Consider the following 21,577-nt stretch of genomic DNA (forward strand, 5'->3'; position numbering starts at 1 on the left):
CCATGTGAGACAGAGAAGGAAAATATGTCAGACGATGTTTACAAGCTGCCTCCAGTCTCATACTACGAGCACGAAGAGAAGTACACCCTGGGATGCTGAAATCCAGATGCATACAACCCATATTTAAACGGATTTATTAAAGTACATACAAACTGCTTACGTGAATAACAAGGTTCTGGTGACTGTAAAAGTAGTGGTGCGTCGATTTGAGCGTCAATAAAAGCTTCAAGTTTGATGCATGTGCACTTTGAATGCAGAAGCTTCATATTTTGCTCTACATCTAGCGTTTATATTCAAAGTCTATGTGGAGGCGCATTAAGGGAGTGTCGGACGCATCAGATCTTGCCATTGTTTTCCGCTGTACCTGAGCCTACCTGTCCGCCCTCTGACGCACCCCATCTTTGCCCTCTGGGTTCATGCCGTTAAGCACCGGACCTCCTAGACTAGGGGTGGGCAACTCCAGGCCTCGAGGGCCGGTCTCCTGCAACTTTTAGATGTATCTCTACTTCAACACACCCGATTCAAATAATGAGGTCATTAGCAGGACTCTGGAGAACTTGACTGCACTTCGGAGGTGATTCAGCTGTTGGATTCAAGTGTGTTTGATCAGGGAGACATCGAAGAGTTGAAGGACATCGGCCCTCGAGGACCAGGATTGCCCACCCCTGTCCTAGACTCACAAAGAGACAAAGACCCTGGACATTTCAGTGAATCCGCCCAAAACAACAAACCTCATCTCCACAAGTAAGCTCGTTCCATTTACCTGTTAGTACTCCCGTTTCCGACGGCTTTTGAACTCATCTCATCCTGCTCTGCCTCTCATAGTGTGCTGATCGCTCCGTGAGCCCATTCCTTCCTTGGACCAGACCCGTCACTCCACGTTCATCATTTATTGTGTTCACAATAAACTCACTTATTTCATATGCAACTTCTCCTGTCTTGTGTTCTGCATGTGGGTTAGAAAACTGGTACGCATCATGACAGTTGCAGGTCAGTTGTTCTTTCGACTGACTAGCTGCTGTATTGTGCCTGCAAATGTGTTGCATGTTTACGTTAATTAGGTGAATTTATTACCATATAATTTTTTAATTTTGAAAAATCACATAGTATCATTTATAACTAACGCGAAAAATAAACAGTCAATTCAGGTGATCGGCAAAGATTGACCTCATGGGTGATGGGTATCAGCAGCAAAAAACCTGATCTGAGCATCCCTACTAAATACAGCAAAAAAGTTAAGAGTGGAGTGACTATTGTTAACTTTGAACATGCAGATATGATCTGTCAGTCAATCTTCTCTCACGGGAGAGCAGAAGAGAACTGTGGGTAATTTTTAGACCTTTGCTGAGGTAGATAAGATCAGGGGATAAGATCGGCTTCTAGGGCTGTTGTAAACAAATATTTTAGTAATCGAGTAATCTATCGATTATTCTTACGATTAATCAAGTAATCGGATAAAAAAAAGATCAAATAAAACAGCACTATTAATATCACATATCAAATTCAGTTAAATTTTACATTTGAGCTTCCCCATCAACAACTTTCCTGTAGTTAAAAAAATTAACTTGTAACAAAAATAGCTCACTTTCTAAATTAACCTGAAGAAAAGTTATACAAAAATCTGAAATTATATTCAATTTAATAATAAAGAGGCAGGCTTACAAATAAGCTTATAAAAAATGTCTATACTCCAGCTTTTGGTTTATGTATTCATCTTAAGTCAGTTTAATAGATGAACTCTCACCTTGCCCAGACATTTATAGCTCTCATGTTCAGCAATAATAGAGACGGGATTTGACACCTGCATTTGTCACACACAGAAACACATCTACCAGCTATGTAACATCACGATGTGCATCGCCACCCATTAGTGGCGACCGGGATGATATGAAATTTATGTTCCAGTCAGTCAGTAAAGCTACGCATCTAAAGCACAGCCGTCTGCTGTGTTCAGCCCATCTGCTCACCTGTATAAATAATCCCGCCATGCTCTGAACCACGTCGTTCGCTCTGAACCAGCAGCCCCGGGAGGAGAAAAGCTGCCGTGCTCCAAGCATCGCTCCCGTCATTTTAAGGATGTTTATTGGTCCCCCGAAAAACGACAAATACCCAGACATCATGAATCAATAAAATCCTCTCAGGCCGAACTTGAAAATTCATTTGTATCATTACAGACCAGAGCTCATCACATTCAAATGGTCAATTGGTGACATCACTTTAGCCTTGCCCCCTTCCAACAGGAAGTCACCTGTTTTCCTACTATTTTTCTTCCTCTTAATCTCTATGCAGATATCAAACTGTGCTTAATGAATTAGAATAACATGATGATAAATCCTTCTTTCAACGCTGGCTGCTGGTGGGAGCATGTGGGTATGGCTGAATATCAAATTCTAATCCCTCACAGTTTGGATACGTCTCTAAATCAGTGTTTCTCAAACTTTTTCAGGCTGAGGACCAGTTAACCCATTTAACAAGCTGTCAAAGACCACGTAATCCAAAATTGTGCCCGCCACAACACATCTTAATATATGATGCAACCTGAAATCAAAATATTAGTCTCTCATGTATTTTTCTTTGTTCATCCTAATGAGAAGTGTGGTGCTGTTTGGTAAATTTGAATGGCCACAACAGACTTAAGAGGTCTACTTTGGCATTTTGAGTTACTTACAAAAGTAAATGAAAATAACAATAGCTGTTTACCTGAAACCAGAGCATCATTCATTACCAAGCAAAGAGCAGTTCTGACTAACTGGAACGATTCCTACAACTAACCGTTCTAGTCGCTATAACTTATCTTCCTCTGATCATACAAGTAGTCCTGGAGTTCTTTTCTGTCCACTAGGGGGTGCCCTCACACCACAAATGGTTCAGGGACCATAGCTTGAGCAAGACTGGTGTAAATCATACATGCTTGCTAGGATTGACCTTTGTTAGTCTCTAAAGAGCCCAATAGCTTGAATTTGCAATTCAGTTCGACTGCACTTGTGCGTCATCAGGGAACACTGCCTAAGGCGTCGGTGTGTGTCGCCTGGCGGTCGCCTGAAATATGTGAATATGTGTAATTGAACTATAAATAGCAGGGCTTCCACCAGCAGAGGTACCTGCAGGGTATTATTGAAGAGTACGCACAATACTATCGCTGCACCTGACCCACAAGAGTACATCAACGTCTCCAACACGTTACATGCATCATGTGTGTTCCACAAAACCAGCACAAACCTAAACCACACAAAGGCCACATGCATGTAAAGCACATGGCCCACTAAAACAGTGGATCTAATCCACTTTATATATATATTTTTTTTACAAATTACACTAAATAATAAAGACATGTAAGCAAAGCCTACCCATATGATCCACAGGAGGAGAACCTCCTGTGGATCAGACACACCGCAGCTCAGAGGAGGAGGTGAAGTAACAATGCTTGCTTAATGTCTACTCTTTTTCGTAAAGTTTCTGGTTTTCTGCTCAAAACAGTACTGAGACTGCCCTCGTCAAAGTGTTCAAAGATTTCCACATAAACGGAGACTGCAAAAAAGAAAAAAAAACAGGGCTGGTTTTGTTGGACCTCAGTGCAGCTTTTGACACTGTTGATCATGACATATTAAAATGACTAGAGAGTTGGGTAGGACTCTCCGGTCCAGTACTAAATTTTTTTTAATCTTGCATAAAAAACCAGGGACTCCTTTGTTTCAATAGGTAACTTCTCATTGAAGCGGACAGAAGTCACATGCGGGGTACCCCAATGCTCAATCCTAGGACCAGTCTTATTTCATATCTATATGCTCCACCAGCTCAGGTTATAACAGGAAATAAGATTAGCTATTATAACTACACAGATGATACACAGCTCTACATTACAATGCCATCAGGAGACTGTGAACACATCAATTCTCTGAACTAGAGGTGTGCCAATCGATCAGCCACCGATCATAATGGGACGATTTCAGTGAAAAAGTGTATGATCGGTGATCGCCAATCAATGTTTCTTGTTGCCGATCACCAAAACCGATCACATTTATCTGACTTCGCAGCCTACCCTAACCCTGCCTGAACAGCTGATCTCTTTCCTTCACACTGCAAACAGCGAGAAGCAGCAAATCCTAAGTGATGTGGAAAGGAAGCTGTCAATTAAATTGTTTGGTTGCCATACCTAGATCGGTCCTGCTAGTACTACCCCTGAAGCAGGTACTGAAATCTGAGAACACCCGGGCTGAGGCGCGTTAGATTTGCTAATGGAAAACGAATCTAGCCAAGGTGGACCAAGACCGTACCAGTTAGAGGTGGGCTAGTGGAAAACTAGAATTCTGCTGCTCATGTTCTCACTAAAACCAGAAAGATAGAGCACATGACCCCAGTTCTAAAGTCCACCATGTTTTTATTAGGGGTCACCATTGCAGTTTTCTGGCGGATTGCCGATCTTTTAAAAAGCTTAACTTGCCGATTCCAATTTTATCCGATACCAATTATTTTTGTCTGAAATGTTGCTCAATATAGCAAGAAAGTTGTTGAGTTGGCAGCAGTTGGGCCACTATTGTTAATTGTAAATGTGCAGACATAACTTGGTTGGCCGGTCTGTCGGTCAAACCTGTCTCTCAGGAGAGCAGAAGAGGACCGTGATTGATTCTTAGACAATTGCCAAGCTAGATAAGATTGGCTTCATATGTAAAAATCAGTTTATCACCGATCTCCCAAAATTAGGAAAATCAGCACCGATAAATCGGTGCACCCCCTGGTTTTTGTATAAAAACATGGTGGACGGTCCCACCACCAACCTTATCAAGATTTCTGAGGGGAACCTTGTATAAGTTTCACTTATTGGATTTAACTGGGTCAACATTACATAATCACCAACTGTTATACATTTCCACTTGCTTTGAAAGTAAGCACCCAAATATCTACAAGGCCAATAGTCCTGCATGTTTTAGATGTGCCTCTGTTACAGCACACCTGATTCAAGTGATTACTACCTCCTTAACATGTTACAGGAATGTAACATGTTCCTGTTACATGTTACATTCCTTAACATGTTACAGGAATGTAACATGTTAAGACAGGCATGCAGGGAAATCCTTAAAGCAGGACAGTGGCCCCTAAGGACCTCTGTTTAAACTAGGACTGAAACGATTCCTCGAATGATTTGAGTACCTCAATTATTAAAATTCTTCAAGGAAAATTTATCTGCCTCGTTAAATTATGTTTTATTATGTAGCGCACCGTGTTCCGGCCCAATCATTAGTTGTTGAATTGTGCGACGTTTTGTGAGGGTTTGGGGGAGAAATAAGAATTGTTGAACGTTGCCGTGTGATGGATTGACTACGACAGCACTTGCGGCATCGGAATCGCGTCGTCATGGTTTTGGAGGGAATGAGAGAACAGAGCGAGAGATCCGATTCCTCGGATAATCGTAAAAATAGTCTATAGAGTACTCCATTACTAAAATATTATTTTACAACAGCCCGACTTTAAACTTTAAAGCCCTCTGAGTGAATGTCAGTTCATTGGGTACAACTATACCTAACAAACTGTTTTAATCAATACCTTTTACTGCCATAATTTTAGTTGACATGTTTTATTTTGTATTATTTATATTTTTTGTTTTTACGACTCTTATTTTGAAAGGTTACGATAGGAAGTGGAATCCAGCATGTTGCTAGAAAACCAGAGAAAGAAGATGAATGCGATATGAAAGCATAGCTTTAGGAAGTGGCTGTAAAAGGGTAATTTAAGTTTAATTGTAACAAGAGCAACTTTAAAGCTTGACATTAAAGCTGACTTCACACCAGCAGTACAACGAACTCTTTATTGCCATTAAGAAGAAGAGGTGGAAGTGATAGTCGAACTCGGAGCTGCATGATTCTCGCATCGTTGCACCTAAGACCGGACGGTTGCAAATGTTAACGGACACACGTTTCAACGGTTACTTCTTCATAAAGACGTCCAGAAACCAGTCATTTAATTTCATGTTTGGAAAGTGACAGAAGGAAGGAGTAACAACAAGGAACTGTGTGAAGCCTGACAACAACAGCGCAACAAGGTAACGAGAAGGGAAGTAATGCAACAAAGCTCAGAGTTAATTTAAGTCAAGTTAAAAGGAGATTTTCACCAATTAAGAAGTCCATAACATTTCAAGTAAAAATGTCAGAAACAAATGACACAGAAATAGAAGTTGCCAATGCAGAACAAGCTGCCAAAGCAGAGCAAGTAGATGAAACCTCTTTAGTGCAGCCTGGGCAAAAAGAGCTGCGTAGAAGTGAAAGACCTCACATGCTAACAGAAAAAGGAAAAGAATTTCATAAAGAAAAACTAAAAGGGCTGCAACGTCACTTTGAAAGTACTTATGACAGATGGAAAGCATTAAAGTTGCTAAATAATCTGTTATTATAGGAGATCCAGTTGACATTCTTGAAGATCACATGGATATTGTACAAAGAGAACTAGCCGCTCTTAATGATATTTATGATAAATACAGTTAGACAAATGTATATCAGTGACTAAGGTAGTTTTGCAAAACATCCAGTGCCATGTTGAGGGAACAAATAAGGAGGAGATTGTTTGGCCTGATGCTAGTTCTATATTTACATCTTCTAGCTCAGCTAGTGTCTCAGTTCATAGTCATTTTAAAGCCAGTACAGTTATCTCTAATGGCTACTCCGCCAAAAGACAAGAAGCTGCAGCAGAGTATGAAGCCACAAAGGCTGTGCTTAAGATAATGGATGAACAAGAGAAATTTAGAGAAAAAATGCAAACCATAGAAGAAGACGACAAATGCATAACCCAGAACAAGAAGCTGCTGTGATGTCACAACGCCATCAAGAGGAAAGAGAGGAAACAGAACTCAAGTTAAAAAGAGAAAAGGAGAAGGCAGCTGTGATAAAGAGACAACAAGAGGAAAGTACTGCAAGGAGAAAGTCAGTTGAGGACTTAAAAAGGGAAATTGAAAGATTGGAAAATCTGAAAGGACTCAGAGCAGCAAAGGCAAAATTACAAGTTTATGAAGAAGCCTACTTTTCAGTAAAGCAAGAAAGCATCACACCGAACCCTGCAAACATATAGGTAACTGAGTTCAAGAACACTGCTAATCAACCCACACAACCACCACAACAGTTAAATATCATTCACGAGAGCACAGGTGAGCTTGTAAGGGTTTTGCCAGAAGCTATGTCAGCTAATAGGCTACCGATTCCAGAGCCCTCAGTATTTAGTGGGGATTCACTTAAGTTTAAACATTGGACAGCATTTTTTCATACTCTAATAGAGAGAAAGAACATTCCCATTGCAGAAAAAATATTTTTCTTACAGAAGTATGTAGGTGGGTGTGTTAAAGAAGCCTTAGATGGCTATTTTCTGATTGACTCTGAAGATTCCTATATGGTAGCATGGAATATTCTCAATGAACGTTATGGAGAGCCTTTTGTCATTGCTAAGGCCTTTAGGGACAAGTTGCACACATGGCCAAAGCTCCAAGGTAAAGACACTGCAGAGTTAAGAAAGTTTGTGGATTTCTTACAAAGCTGTCAATCTGCAATGACTACCAATGAGAATCTGAACGTCCTCAATGATGGAATAGAGAATGAAAGACTTGCTGCTAAACTGCCAGACTGGTTAAGCAACAGATGGAACCGAAAGGCTACAGAGTACCAGCTGGAGCACAGACAGTTCCCACGTTTCAGTTACTTTGTAACATTCCTGTCATTGGAGGCAAGTATTGCATGTAATCCCATTACACCATATCAAGCTATGAGACAAAGTGACTTCGACAAACCAAAGACAAAACCTCAAATTACACCCATTCATAAGAAGCAAGATACAGCGAAAATCTTCACAACTAACTCTACAGAAAGAAGCATGATCTCTTGTGTGTTTTGTAAAAGAACAGGACACAGCTTACACAAATGTCCTAAGTTCACTGAGAAATCAGTTACTGAGAGAGTCAAGTTCATTCAAGGTGAAAACCTATGTTTTGGCTGTTTAAATAGTGGTCATTTCTCCAAGAACTGCAGCAATAGGATGACATGCAACGCATGCTCAAAACAACATCCCACATGTCTGCATGAAGAAAGACAAAGACATGAGATAAAGAAACAACCACCTAAAAAACAAGAAGTAGCTGAACAGAAGGAAACCCAGCAACAGGTAACACAGTCACAAGACACAGTTAACGAAAGTACATCTAATAGAGTGACTCATGAAAACAGAAACACACAGAAATCTGCAATAGTACCTGTATATGTGTCCACACAAAATGAGCCAAGCAAAGAAATACTTACCTACGCTCTGCTGGACACACAGAGTGATTCGTCCTTTATTCTCAATGAAGTAGCAAACAATCTGAACACAGCTAAAACCCAAGTTAAACTCAAATTATCGACGATGTCATCCAAGAAAATAACTGTACCATGTACAAAACTTGAAGCTCTGCAAATAAGAGGATTGTTTTCCAAAAAGAAACTCACTGTGCCAGTTGCTTACACACGTGATTTTATACCTGCCAATCGCAGCCATATTTCTACTCCAGATACGGCAAGGTCATGGCCACATTTGGAGCATCTCACTGAACATATTGCTCCACCATTAGACTGTGATATAGGACTTCTGTTAGGCTACAACTGCACACAAGCCTTAATGCCCAGAGAAGTCATATGTGGTGAAGAAAACCAGCCTTATGCCCAGAAAACAGATTTGGGCTGGAGCATCATAAGTTACTGTGATTCGTGTGATGCAAGCAGTGATGTAATTGGAGTAAGTCATCGCATCACTGTAAAGCAAGTAATACCAGAGACTGAACCAACCACAAAGCTGAAGAATAAAGTTCATTACATCTGCAAGACACAAATAAAAGAAGTAACTGGTCCAGATGTAATCAAAGCACTTGAATCAGATTTTACAGAGAGAGCAGTGGAAGAAACAAGCATTTCACAAGAAGATGTCTGCTTCATAAGAAAGCTGCAAGAAGGAATCAAACAAAAGCAGGGTGGACACTATGAAATGCCCCTGCCATTCAAAAATGACAGACCAAATCTTCCCAACAACATGTCAAGTGCAATGCAACGCTTAAACAGTCTCAAATGCAGATTCATAAGAGATCAAAAGTACTACTCTGATTATGCAAAGTTCATGGAGGACATTATTGCACGCGGTGATGCAGAGAAAGTAACGGAGAAGGAACTCTGTAATTCCCCTGCCTGGCCCCACCATGGGGTATATCACCCTGGCAAGATCAGTGTAGTTTTTGACTGCTCTGCACAATATCAAGATACTTCACTAAATGAACACCTGCTTACAGGGCCTGACCTCACAAACACTTTGGTGGGAGTACGCTGTAGGTTCAGGAAGGGCTCGGTGGCTGTAATGTGCGACGTGGAGCGTATGTTTCACCAGTTCCATGTAACACCCCAAGACCAGGATTATTTACGCTTCCTATGGTGGGAGCATGGTGATCTAAGTGTTCCCCTCTCAGTCTTTTGCATGAAGGTTCACCTGTTTGGTGCAGCTTCTTCACCTGGTTGTGCCAATTTTGGTCTAAAACATATAGCTACACAAGGTGAGGGAAGGTTCTCTCAAAACGCAGTGAAGTTCATTCAAAGAAACTTTTATGTAGATGATGGACTTGTAAGTGTTACATCTGAAGCAGAAGCAATAAAACTAGTCAAAGAAGCAAGAGAGCTGTGTAGCACAGGTCAACTAAGATTACACAAGTTTGTATCAAACAGTGACAATGTGTTAAAGTTGCTGCCCAGAGAAGAGTGTGCTGACAGTATTAAAGATTTGGATCTAGCACTTGGTGAGCCACTGATGGAAAGAGCACTTGGTGTTCAGTGGTGCATTTCCTCCGATGAGTTTCAATTCAGAATAACAGTCAAAGAGCGCCCAAAGACGAGAAGAGGGATCCTGTGCACAGTAGCATCAGAGTATGATCCACTGGGATTTGTGGCACTCTTCATTCTAAAAGGAAATCAAATCCTGCAACAGTTATGTCAAGAGAAAGTCAGATGGGACGAGCCTCTTTCGGATCAGCTCTACAGAGAGTGGGAATCCTGGCTCCTAGATCTTCAAAACTTGTCAAAGGTGAGAATCCAAAGATGCATGCTACCTGAAAACACAGACATCATACAGTGTGATTTACATCATTTTTCAGATGCTAGTGTGACAGGGTATGGACAATGTAGCTATTTAAGAACAGTCACATCCAAAGGGGATGTTCATTGCGCACTAGTCATGGGGAAGGCACGCTTTGCCCCAACCAAAGTCACTACTGTCCCTAGACTTGAGTTAAGTCACTCACAGACCCACATCAGTGACATCATGTACCATCTGAGAATAATCCTGTAGACCACGCATCAAGAGGACTAAGTGTTCAACAGCTACTCAAATCTAACTGGTTTGTTGGACTTTTGCAGAGTGAGCTACCCATTGAAACTGACAAGGCTATTGAAGTTATTCCTAATGACTCAGAGCTAAAAACAGTACATGTGCTCAAAACGGAAGTACAAGAAAGGAGAACAATACTTGATCGTCTCAATAAATTTTCAAACTAGAGAAGAGCTGTTAAAGCTATTGCTCTGCTAAGGAAATTTGTGAGAGATTTTAAAGGAGACACACAAACCAAAGGTGGAAAAACAGGTATTGAAGACAGACAAGAAGCAGAACTGTTCATAATAAAACTTGCACAAGTTAACACCTTCAGCAAGGAAATCAAGGACTTAACCCAAGGAAAGGACATCCAACTCAAGGATAAGACACACAGGCTGCATAGCTTAAACCCACTTGTTGATGAAAAAGGAGTACTCAGGGTGGGAGGACGTTTAACAAGAGCAAGTCGGCACCCATACATCCTGCCATTATCCCTAAATCAAGTCATGTGTTGTCTTTACTGATTAAACACTTCCATGAAAAGGTGCAGCATCAAGGAAGAGGAATTACTGTCAACGAGCTGCGTTCCAATGGACTGTGGATCACAGGATGCAGCAGTGCAGTTGCTTCACACATCTACAAGTGCACAACTTGCAGAAAGTACAGGAGACATACCCAAGATCAACAGATGTCAGATCTACCGGAGGACAGAATGGAAACAGCACCTCCATTCTTTTACTGTGGTGTTGACTGTTTTGGACCTTTTTATGTAAAAGAAGGCAGAAAGGAACTTAAAAGGTATGGACTTGGACTTCCGGTGGTGGCAAGCTTTGAGACGGTCGCAGTGGGTAGAGGCTCCCGTGAGATTGATGATTAGTTGGCAAAATATATAATTTTTTGGATACCCCCTTAAGAGAAACCGCAAATAAAAAAATGATGCCGACAAGAAACACCGTTGGTAAACAACAAACTGACCAAAGAGTCCAAAGAGAAGAAAGACCCACAGCAGGCTAACAGCACAGCCAGCAAGAGAAGAAAAGCTAACGAAGCTAACGACATGGTAGCCGAAGTCCTGCGTGAACTAAAGGAGTTGAGGAAAGAAAATCAGAGTTTGTTTGCTGAGACAAAAGCTACTCTAACAAGACTGGAAACATCAGTACGAGATCTGAAAGAGCGGATGGACATGCTAGAGCAGTGGTCCCCAAACTACGGCCCGCGGGCCAGATGTGGCCCGCCTCCACATTTGGTCCGGCCCCCTGAACAATACCAGAGTATTTTCATATATGTGCATTTTTATTTGATAAGTTGGACTTTTGCAATAAAATAAATGTTCCTTAGTAATGAACTTTATTTATTATTAACTACTAGTTAGTAACTGTTTTATACATGCATATAATTGACCCTAACCCTTTTTTTTATGTGGAGAACCCAGTGTTATTTGGTTATTATTTATTTCATAAATAGTGTTATTTCCTGACTTTTGTTCTCTGAAGAATCCAGAAAAGGTTATTTGATTGTGCTTTCTGAAAAACAATACATTTTTATGTTTAGCACTCTTACAATCGTCACACTTTTTCTGTTACAAACTGACCCCGGCCCCCCATCAGAGAAGGGACAAGTTATGTGGCCCTCACAGGAGAAAGTTTGGGGACGCTTGAATGATAATGGGGCAGTGTCCCAGGCGATATTGTGGGATGGAGCTAAAGCAGTAATTAGGGGTAAATGTATAGAAATGGCAAGTAAATTAAAGAAACAACGGATACAGAAAGTAAATGACCTAGAAAACGAAGTGAGAAGATTAGAACAAACTTCTAAAAGGGATAGAAAAGAGAAGACACTGAAAAAACTTAAAAGAAGCAGGGACGCACTGGACAAACTACTTACTTATAAGGCAGAAGGTGCTATGAGGTATACTGGTCAAAAATACTATGAAGTGGGGAACCGTGCCAGCCGCTTATTGGCCTTCCAATTGAGAAAAATACAGGCCAGTCAAGTGGTTCCAAACATATGCCACCCAGAATAGAACTATCCCAACCCAAAAAAATTGCAGAGGCGTTTCGAGAATTTTATAAAGAACTATATGATTCCCAAAGTCTTCCCCAGAAAAGGGAGGAAATGGAGGACCTCTTTAAAACGCTTAATTTACCGAAATTAACACAAGAACAGGGTGATCTGAATAAGCCAATTACGGATACTGAGGTTGAGGAAGTAATTAAATGATACAAAAAACAAAACTCCAGGGACAGATGGTCTAAGTGGAGAGTTCTATAAAGCAGTGGTCCCCAACCACCTGGACCAATTGGTACTAGTGATGGGATTTTCGGCTCCTTTTCGAGATGCGGCTCTAATGGCTCTTCTTACTGTGGAGAGCCGGCTCTTTCGGCTCCCAAACGGCTCCCCATATATATTTTTGACATTATTAATTAATTAATAGCTTAAACCTAATTTTATAATATTTTGTTTCATTATTGACATTGTTAAGCACTTATGATGAGTAAAAATGCCGCATAACAATGCTATAGCAATACCGATGCGTGTGATGTCCGCTTGTGCCTGTGCAGGTTGTTTGTCGAGCCTGCACAATAGGAAATGCTGACTTTGCAGAGTCTGCACTCTGCCCTGGAGCTTGATGTAGCATTAAAATGAGTCCAAATCGTGCTCCGTTTTCTGTCACTCATTTATTTTCACCTATTCAGTTCTCACACTGACTCCCCTTCTTTCTGTCGTGCTTCTTGACCGCTGAGTGAGTGTCTGTACATAAACACCTGCTGACGAACGCTATACAGCTTGGCCAATTGTCTGTCGTTTCCACAAAAAAAGTGGAGATAAACTTTTTTTTCAGTGTTTTCCCGCCACATTATTATTGAAACTATGTGTGATTGGTCAGATGTGTGGAGCACACGCTTGACATGAGGGCAGTGGACCGACCAAGGGAAAAAAAACTCTCCGCTCTAGCACTGGCAGAAGAGCAAAACGCGCAAGGAGAGGGAGAAGGGGGCGGAGAGACAGCGAGGCACCGCAGGACAAAAAAAAAACGATGTGGGGAAAAACTATTGGCTCTGGCACTTGCAGAGCACAAGCACAACGACAGGGAAGCGGAGAGACAGCGATATACTGTAGAAAAAAACCCGGCTCCCAAATAGGATCCTAAAACGGCTCCCATTGTGGAGCCGGTTCCAATCGTTCACTTCAAAGAGCCGGCTCTTAGAGCCGGATCGTTCGCGACCGACACATCACTAATTGGTACCGGGCCGCGCAAGAAATAAAGAACTACTTCCGGATCTTTTATTTTGAAAATCCGAAACCGGCTACGTCTTGCACATCAAAATTGCGTCAACATCGGAGTGCTGCGCGCACCATTACCCCCCCTCCCACACCCCTGCCCGGTCCGCAGCAAAATAGCGAAGGGCTGACCGGTCCGCGCGACTAAAAAGGTTGGGGACCACTGCTATAAAGTATTCATAAAAGAACTTACCCCTAAATTATGTGTAGTACAGGTCCTTCTCAAAATATTAGCATATTGTGATAAAGTTCATTATTTTCCATAATGTAATGATAAAAATTGAACATTCATATATTTTAGATTCATTGCACACTAACTGAAATATTTCAGGTCTTTTATTGTCTTAATACGGATGATTTTGGCATACAGTTCATGAAAACCCAAAATTCCTATCTCACAAAATTAGCATATTTCATCCAATAAAAGAAAAGTGTTTTTAATACAAAAAAAGTCAACCTTCAAATAATTATGTACAGTTATGCACCCAATACTTGGTTGGGAATCCTTTTGCAGAAATGACTGCTTGAATGCGGCGTGGTATGGAGGCAATCAGCCTGTGGCACTGCTGAGGCGTTATGGAGGCCCAGGATGCTTCGATAGCGGCCTTTAGCTCAGCCAGAGTGTTGGGTCTTGCGCCTCTCAACTTTCTCTTCACAATATCCCACAGATTCTCTATGGGATTCAGGTCAGGAGAGTTGGCAGGCCAATTCAGTACAGTGATACCATGGTCAGTAAACCAGTGGTTTTGGCACTGTGGGCAGGTGCCAGGTCGTGCTGAAAAATGAAATCTTCATCTCCATAAAGCTAAAGCATGAAGTGCTCCAAAATCTCCTGATAGCTAGCTGCATTGACCCTGCCCTTGATAAAACACAGTGGACCAACACCAGCAGCTGACATGGCACCCCAGACCATCACTGACTGTGGGTACTTGACACTGGACTTCTGGCATTTTGGCATTTCCTTCTCCCCAGTCTTCCTCCAGACTCTGGCACCTTGATTTCCGAATGACATGCAAAATTTGCTTTCATCCGAAAAAGTACTTTGGACCACTGAGCAACAGTTCAGTGCTGCTTCTCTGTAGCCCAGGTCAGGCGTCTCTGCCGCTGTTTCTGGTTCAAAAGTGGCTTGACCTGGGGAATGCGGCACCTGTAGCCCAGTTCCTGCACACGCCTGTGCACGGTGGCTCTGGATGTTTCTACTCCAGACTCAGCCCACTGCTTCCGCAGGTCCTCCAAGGTCTGGAATCGGCCCTTCTCCACAATCTTCCTCAGTGTCCGGTCACCTCTTCTCATTGTGCAGTGTTTTCTGCCACACTTTTTCCTTCCCACAGACTTCCCACTGAGGTGCCACTGAGGTGCCTTGATACAGCACTCTGGGAACAGCCTATTTGTTCAGAAATATCTTTCTGTGTCATTACCCTCTTGCTTGAGGGTGTCAATGATGGCCTTCTGGACAGCAGTCAGGTTGGCAGTCTTACCCATGATTGGGGTTTTGAGTGATGAACCAGGCTGGGAGTTTTAAAGGCCTCAGGAATCTTTTGCAGGTGTTTAGAGTTAATTCGTTGTTTCAGATGATTAGGTTCATAGCTCGTTTAGAGACCCTTTTCATGATATGCTAAGTTTGTGAGATAGGAATTTTGGGTTTTCATGAGCTGTATGCCAAATTCATCTGTATTAAGACAATAAAAGACCTGAAATATTTCAGGTAGTGTGCAATGAATCTAAAATATATGAATGTTCAATTTTTATCATTACATTATGGAAAATAATGAACTTTATCACAATATGCTAATATTTTGAGAAGGACCTGTATACAGCTACGCTTTAAAAGAAAATGATCCTCCAAAAAGCTGGTCAGAAGCGATAATAATGGTAATGCATAAAGAGGGGAAAAACCCTAAAGAATGTGCCTCCTACCGTCCCATAAGTCTTTTAGGGAACGATCTAAAAATTCTTGGCTCAATTTTAGCAAATAGGATGAAAGGGACTTAAAGAAAATAATAAAACCTGATCAAACTGGATTTATAACTACACGACAAGGATCGAACAACATTAGAAGAGTGCTAAATATACAGTCAATTGCTAAGAAAGACAACCAACCTTCAATGCTCCTTGCATTAGATGCGGAGAAAGCATTTGATAGGGTGGACTGGGATTATCTAAATTACACATTGAAGAAGATGGGATTTAACAACACTTTCATAAGATGGATTGCGATCCTTAACCAAAATCCAATCTCGAAGGTCTGGGTAAACAGCCACTGCTCTGAATTCTTCAACATAAAAAGGGGGGTGAGGCAGAGAAGCCCGGTCTCACCTATTCTTTTCGCCATATGTATTGAGCCGTTAGCAGAACTGATTAGAACGAACAAAAACATAGAAGGAATAATAGATAAGGGAGGTATAGAACATAATATTTCTTTATTTGCAGATGACATCCTCCTATACATAAAAAACCCGTCAAGTACAATACCCCCCCTTATGAAATGCTTACACACATTTGGTCACATCTCAGGCTATAAAGTCAATGAAATTAAATCGGAAGCAATGATGATGTCAGGACAATGGCCAGAACACCTGGAGAAAGAAATTTAAATGGCCAATAGCGGGCCTTAAATACTTAGGAGTCATTCTGACCAATAATTTTTCCCAGTTATACAACGCTAATTACAACACACTTATATCTCAAATCAAAAAAGATTTGGAAAGATGGCAGATTCTCCCATTATCTTTAGTTGGCAAGGTGGAAACGATTAGGATGAATGTGCTACCACGGCTTCTTTTCCTCTTTAATTCCCTTCCGGTCATGGTTCCCAACGCCACCTTCAAGTTGTTGGACAGACTTATATCAAGATTAATTTGGCAAAACAAACGACCAAGAGTGAGACTTAAGATCATGTGTTCTTCAAAGAATGTGGGAGGCCTGGCTCTTCCACATCTTGAAAGTTATTATTGGGCGGCACAGCTAAAGGCACTTTTGTTACATGGATTAGGTTGGATTTGGATACTGTTAAGGAAAAATGATTAATTTTAGTGCTTAATACAGTTAATCTTACGACATGTGTAACAGTTATATTCAATACTCTTATTTGGAACAGGTTTCGTCTGAGATGCGGTAAGGAGCTGAATAAGCAGGCATCAGACAAGCAGGGCCCTTTGCGTCCCCCACACACAGAGCAATAAAATTTACATTCCGATGGGGGAAGAGACGTTTGGCGGGATCTGCCCGTATCAGACAGAGATGAGCACGAAGTGGTCCGCCCTTTTGCTTAGACAAAAACCAGACACCTTTGCCATAAATGAGGGGAGTTTCCAAGTTTCTCTGAGTGCTGAGGGAGTTTCCAATAGGTCAAAGAACGGAACGCCTTGGCTGCATAAATTAAATAGGGAAACACCTATTTGGTATAAGATTGCGTACACTTTAGCACGCCGAGAGAGAGAGAGACAGCGGCCGTTATTTTTTGCCTTTTTTGTCTTTGTTTCGTGTTTGTTTGTCTTCCCCTTGTCTGTCTTTATTTTTATGAGAAAAATGCATATCTCTGTTCCTCTGCAGCTTTGTTGTCGATTGCTTTGTGTGGGATTAAACTCTGTGATCTGTGACGTCAACACGCTTTGTTGTTGTTTCGTTTTAGCAGCACGCCACCACTCGCCGAGGACTCGGAAGATTAAAGAGGAAAGAGCCAAACGTTTTGTCCAAAGCTTGCATTAAATTACCTTTTTTTAACAATACAAAATGGGTACAGCTGGAACAGGGTTCGGTAGTAGGGAGCATCTCAATAACAGACTTACCTTTTTTAAGTAGAAACTGATGGTGAAAACTTAAGATCCAAAATGAGTGGGTGGTGTTTACTTTGAAAGTGTGGGATAAAGTTCGGAGGAAATTAAAGCTACCACTCTCCCTATCACGAGCAGCTAGAATAAATGGCATAGTCGACTTTAAACCTAACAAACTTGATGGGGGATTTGGTGAATGGGCAGACAAAGGTTTAATAACAATAAACCAACTATTTACAGGAACAACATTAAAAGCCTTCTCGCAACTACAAAATGAATATAACATCGCTAACACGGATCTTTTCAGATTCTTTCAGATTAGACACTACCTTCAAAAACACAAAGAAATAGACAAATTAAAAGAGAAACTGACACATTTTGAACAATACTGGATTGATGTGGTGGAGAACCAAAAAGATCTTCAAAGGATTATCTCAGCTCTATACCAGAGATTACGAATCGACCAAAACGAAACAACTCTAGACGTCAAGAATAAATGGGAACTGGAACTAAACGTGGTGGTAGAGGATACAGAGTGGGAAGAGACTTGGGGTAAATGGCATACATGCCTGAGTAGTCTAAACTGGAGAGAGTTTAGCTGGAAAATAAGAATGAGATTTTTTAGAACGCTGATAGTGATAGCCAGCTATGATAGTAAGGCCAGCGACATCTGCTGGCGGAAGTGATGTCAACAAGACGTCATGTCGTTCCAGGTGAAATTTAGATTTTTTCCTGTATACTTTCGGTCATTCCTAGTCTTTGAATCTCGGATCATCAAGCTAAAGTTGTGAAAACTTATTTTCCCACGGCGAAGCGCAAAATGACTAGTTAGTCTCAACACGTTAGGCATGCGCACAGCAGCTTGGAGTCAGTGACAGCTGCCAGTACAGTAGTTAGAATTTTTTATACAGATTTTAGTAAAACGAACTTAAAACAATAAGTGAGCATCAATGGAAAATTAAATATATTTTGAAGGGATGATGAAAAATTTACTACCTTTTACTACCTTTAGTTACTGGCCTGCATTCTTACTACCTTTTACTGGCCTTAATTTGAGCTCATTAGATTGACTACCTTTCACTACCGCAACAAAACCCTGTGTTTTGTTTTCAGTTCAGTTTTTTGATCATAACTTCTCATTAGTGAGAGATAGGTCGTGTGTGAATATACTCCACTCATGACAAAATAAGGAAAAAGATGTTTACTTTAAATCTTTTGATAGATGTGGACCATCTAAAGACCATCCCTGCAACTTGTACACAAAGTCAATAACTAATTTAGAATTGTATAATTTGTCTGTTAAACTCATCATTTTATTAGTGTATAAGCTTTCTTTAGAAATGTTTCAGATTGTCTTGATAGACAATCTGAAACATTTCTAAACAGCAACAAAGACGATAAATGTGTGGGTTTAATGACAATAATTTTACCGGAGGAAAGAAGTGTCAGAGCAGGAATAAACAGGTTAGAGAGGATTCCTTTGGAATTAAAGTGGAACTAAAAGACTGAATTAGAATAATGCGACAGGGCTCCCTTCAATAGTCACACCCGCAGCTTTGCGCCACAGTCGTAAAATATCGATCTCGCCCTAAAAAAAATTAGGAGAGAGGAAAGATACACACCTCTAATCCCCTTTGAAAACGTTAGCTAAACACTGTTAGCCTAAGCAGAGTGAGTTAGCTAACAGCTAGCGTTAGCACCAACCCGGACGGAGACTGCTCGAGTAAAATACACAACTAGGCTAGTTTACCGGACCAGGTCGGGTTCTGGCACTGGTTTACTTGAACACTCTAAGTTACAGTCGTGCGGGTACCTTTCGTCCTTAAATGAGAGTGCTGGGTGAGCTCATAAAGTCGGCTCAGATACATTCCCCTACCCACCTAATAACATGGTGGCTCCTAGATCCATATACCACGGAAAACAGAAGGAAGCATATCCACATTCGAAGGTAAAAAAAAATATATATCCCTTCTTCTGTCGGCAGTCGGGTTCTCCGGAAAAAACTCCAAAGTCAGGTTTGATTGGAGGCGTAATACTGTTAGGTCATTACAACCGACAAGTCCACATTTTACTCTTGTCCATGTTAGGCTGGTATCCACTGAAAACTGAAAGCTGGCTTTGCGGACTTCCTCCTTCTCTCCCAACAGCACTGCCAAGCGGCAATGGCGACACACACTCGCTCCCTGCTCCCTGCTCCCCCGCCCTGTATGTCTACGTATATCAGCCCATCCCTTTCCATCCCGGTTCACCCACACCTGTCCCTCTCCCTCCTCATATTCAGATTGTACGTAATTTATGTAAAGGCTTTTTCACCTGCATGCAAATACAACAAACTGTGTTCGTGAGTCAAATTATCAGTGATAAAAGTAGACCGCATAACTTAGTTTTACTGGACCCAATTGGAACTTCATAGCGTAAAACTCCTCATTATAGAGTGGGTTATTTATGATTTAATGAAACTTGTACGACAAAAAAAATAGGAGTAGGAGTGTACAGCTAAATCAGGCCTGATTTCCTTAATTTGGGGAAAGCAACAATCGGTGGATACTTACATGAGAAACTGATCTTAACCACTGATCTTATCTTCCTCAATGAAGGTCTGGAAATCATCCACTATTTCCTATTCCTCTATTGTGAGAGGACTGACTGATAGATCTGCCCACCAGGTCATGCCTGCACATGTACACTTAAAAGTAATCCATTCACTGTTGCAAACATAACATCTTTGTCCCTATATTTAAGCAAATATTAAGACAAAAAAAATGTTGGCCAAAACCCAAATTGGCAGGTCTTTTTAAAGATAGTGGTCAGCCAGAAAACTGCAATCAGTTCATCCCTCGTTTGAAATGAAATCAGACCATCTCCTGTTTTAGGTCAGTTGGTCAACCACCAAAATGATTTCCATTTGCTAAATGCTCCAATATTGATAGAAAGAATATATCAGATATTCATCTATTAATGAATGTATATCATTCTGTATGTGAACTTCACAATCAGAAGTTCACATACAGAATGTTAACCATTTCTTTAAGCAATGAGGAGAGCCAAAATGATCATGTCATGGCTTTGGAAACTTCTGACTTGAGTTAATTGGAGACACTACTGTGGATGGACAGTGCATCAGGAAAGTATGCACAACACATAATTTTATTTTCCCATATTTTATGTTTCAGCCAAATTGAAATTTTTTTTAAATTAATCTTTCTCCTTAAAAATTGACACATGAATACCACATGATGGAAATGTGTGAAAACATTTTTTTTTATTAAAAATAGGAAATCGAGGAATCATATTTACATAAGTCTTCACAACATTTGCCATGCAGCTCAATATTGAGCACATTTAGATATGATTATGATTTCTACCATACAGTGCCTTGCGAAAATATTTGGCCCCCTTGAACTTTTAAACCTGTTTCTGCTTTTCAGGCTTCAAACATAAAGATCTAAAATTTGTATTATTTTATGAAGAAAACAACAACAAGTGGGACCCATTCTTCATTGCAAACCAGCTGGAGCTCAGTGAGGTTGGATGAAGAGCGCTTGTGAACAGCAGTTTTCAGCTCTTTCCACAGATTCTCTATTGGATTCTGGTCTGGACTTTGACTTGGCCATTCTAACACCTGAATACATTTATTTGTGAACCATTTCATTGTAGATTTTGTTTTATGTTGGAAGATAAATCTCCATCCCAGTCTCAGGTCTTTTGCAGACTCCAACAGGTTTTCTTCCAGAATGGTTCTGTATTCGGCTCCATTTATCTTCCCATCAATTTTAACCAGCTTCCCTGTCCCTGCTGAAGAAAAGCAGGCCCAAACCATGATGCTGCCACCACCATGTTTGACAGTGGGGATGGTGTGTTCAGGGTGGTGAGCTGTGTTGCTTTTACGCCAAACATATCGTTTTGCATTGTGGCCAAAATGTTTGATTTTGGTTTCATCTGACCAGAGCTCCTTCTTCCATGTTTGGTGCGTCTCCCAGGTGGCTTGTGGCAAACTTTAAATGAGACTTTTTATGGATATCTTTGAGAAATGTCTTTCTTCTTGCAGCTCTTCCATAAAGGCTAGATTTGTGCAGTGTACCACAGCTGTAGATCTCTGTAGATCCAGAGTGATCATGGGCTGCATTTCTGATCTTTCTTCTCCTTGTTCCAGATGAAAGTTTAGAGGG

General features: G+C 41.0%; 1 protein-coding gene across 2 annotated transcripts in view; it reads right to left on the minus strand.

Annotated features, from left to right (window-relative positions):
* arhgap5 (Rho GTPase activating protein 5) overlaps nucleotides 1-19,573 on the minus strand; it is a 101,591-nt gene extending 82,018 nt beyond the window's left edge. For both annotated transcript variants that reach the window (XR_002754524.1, XM_023353254.1), the window contains exon 1: nucleotides 19,289-19,573. The gene's annotated coding sequence lies outside the window, so the exon portion shown is untranslated. The remainder of the gene's footprint in view (nucleotides 1-19,288) is intronic.
* Between the last annotated feature and the right edge of the window lie 2,004 nt (nucleotides 19,574-21,577).

Source organism: Xiphophorus maculatus, chromosome 19 (assembly GCF_002775205.1).
Source record: "Xiphophorus maculatus strain JP 163 A chromosome 19, X_maculatus-5.0-male, whole genome shotgun sequence".
Classification (NCBI taxonomy): domain Eukaryota; kingdom Metazoa; phylum Chordata; class Actinopteri; order Cyprinodontiformes; family Poeciliidae; genus Xiphophorus; species Xiphophorus maculatus.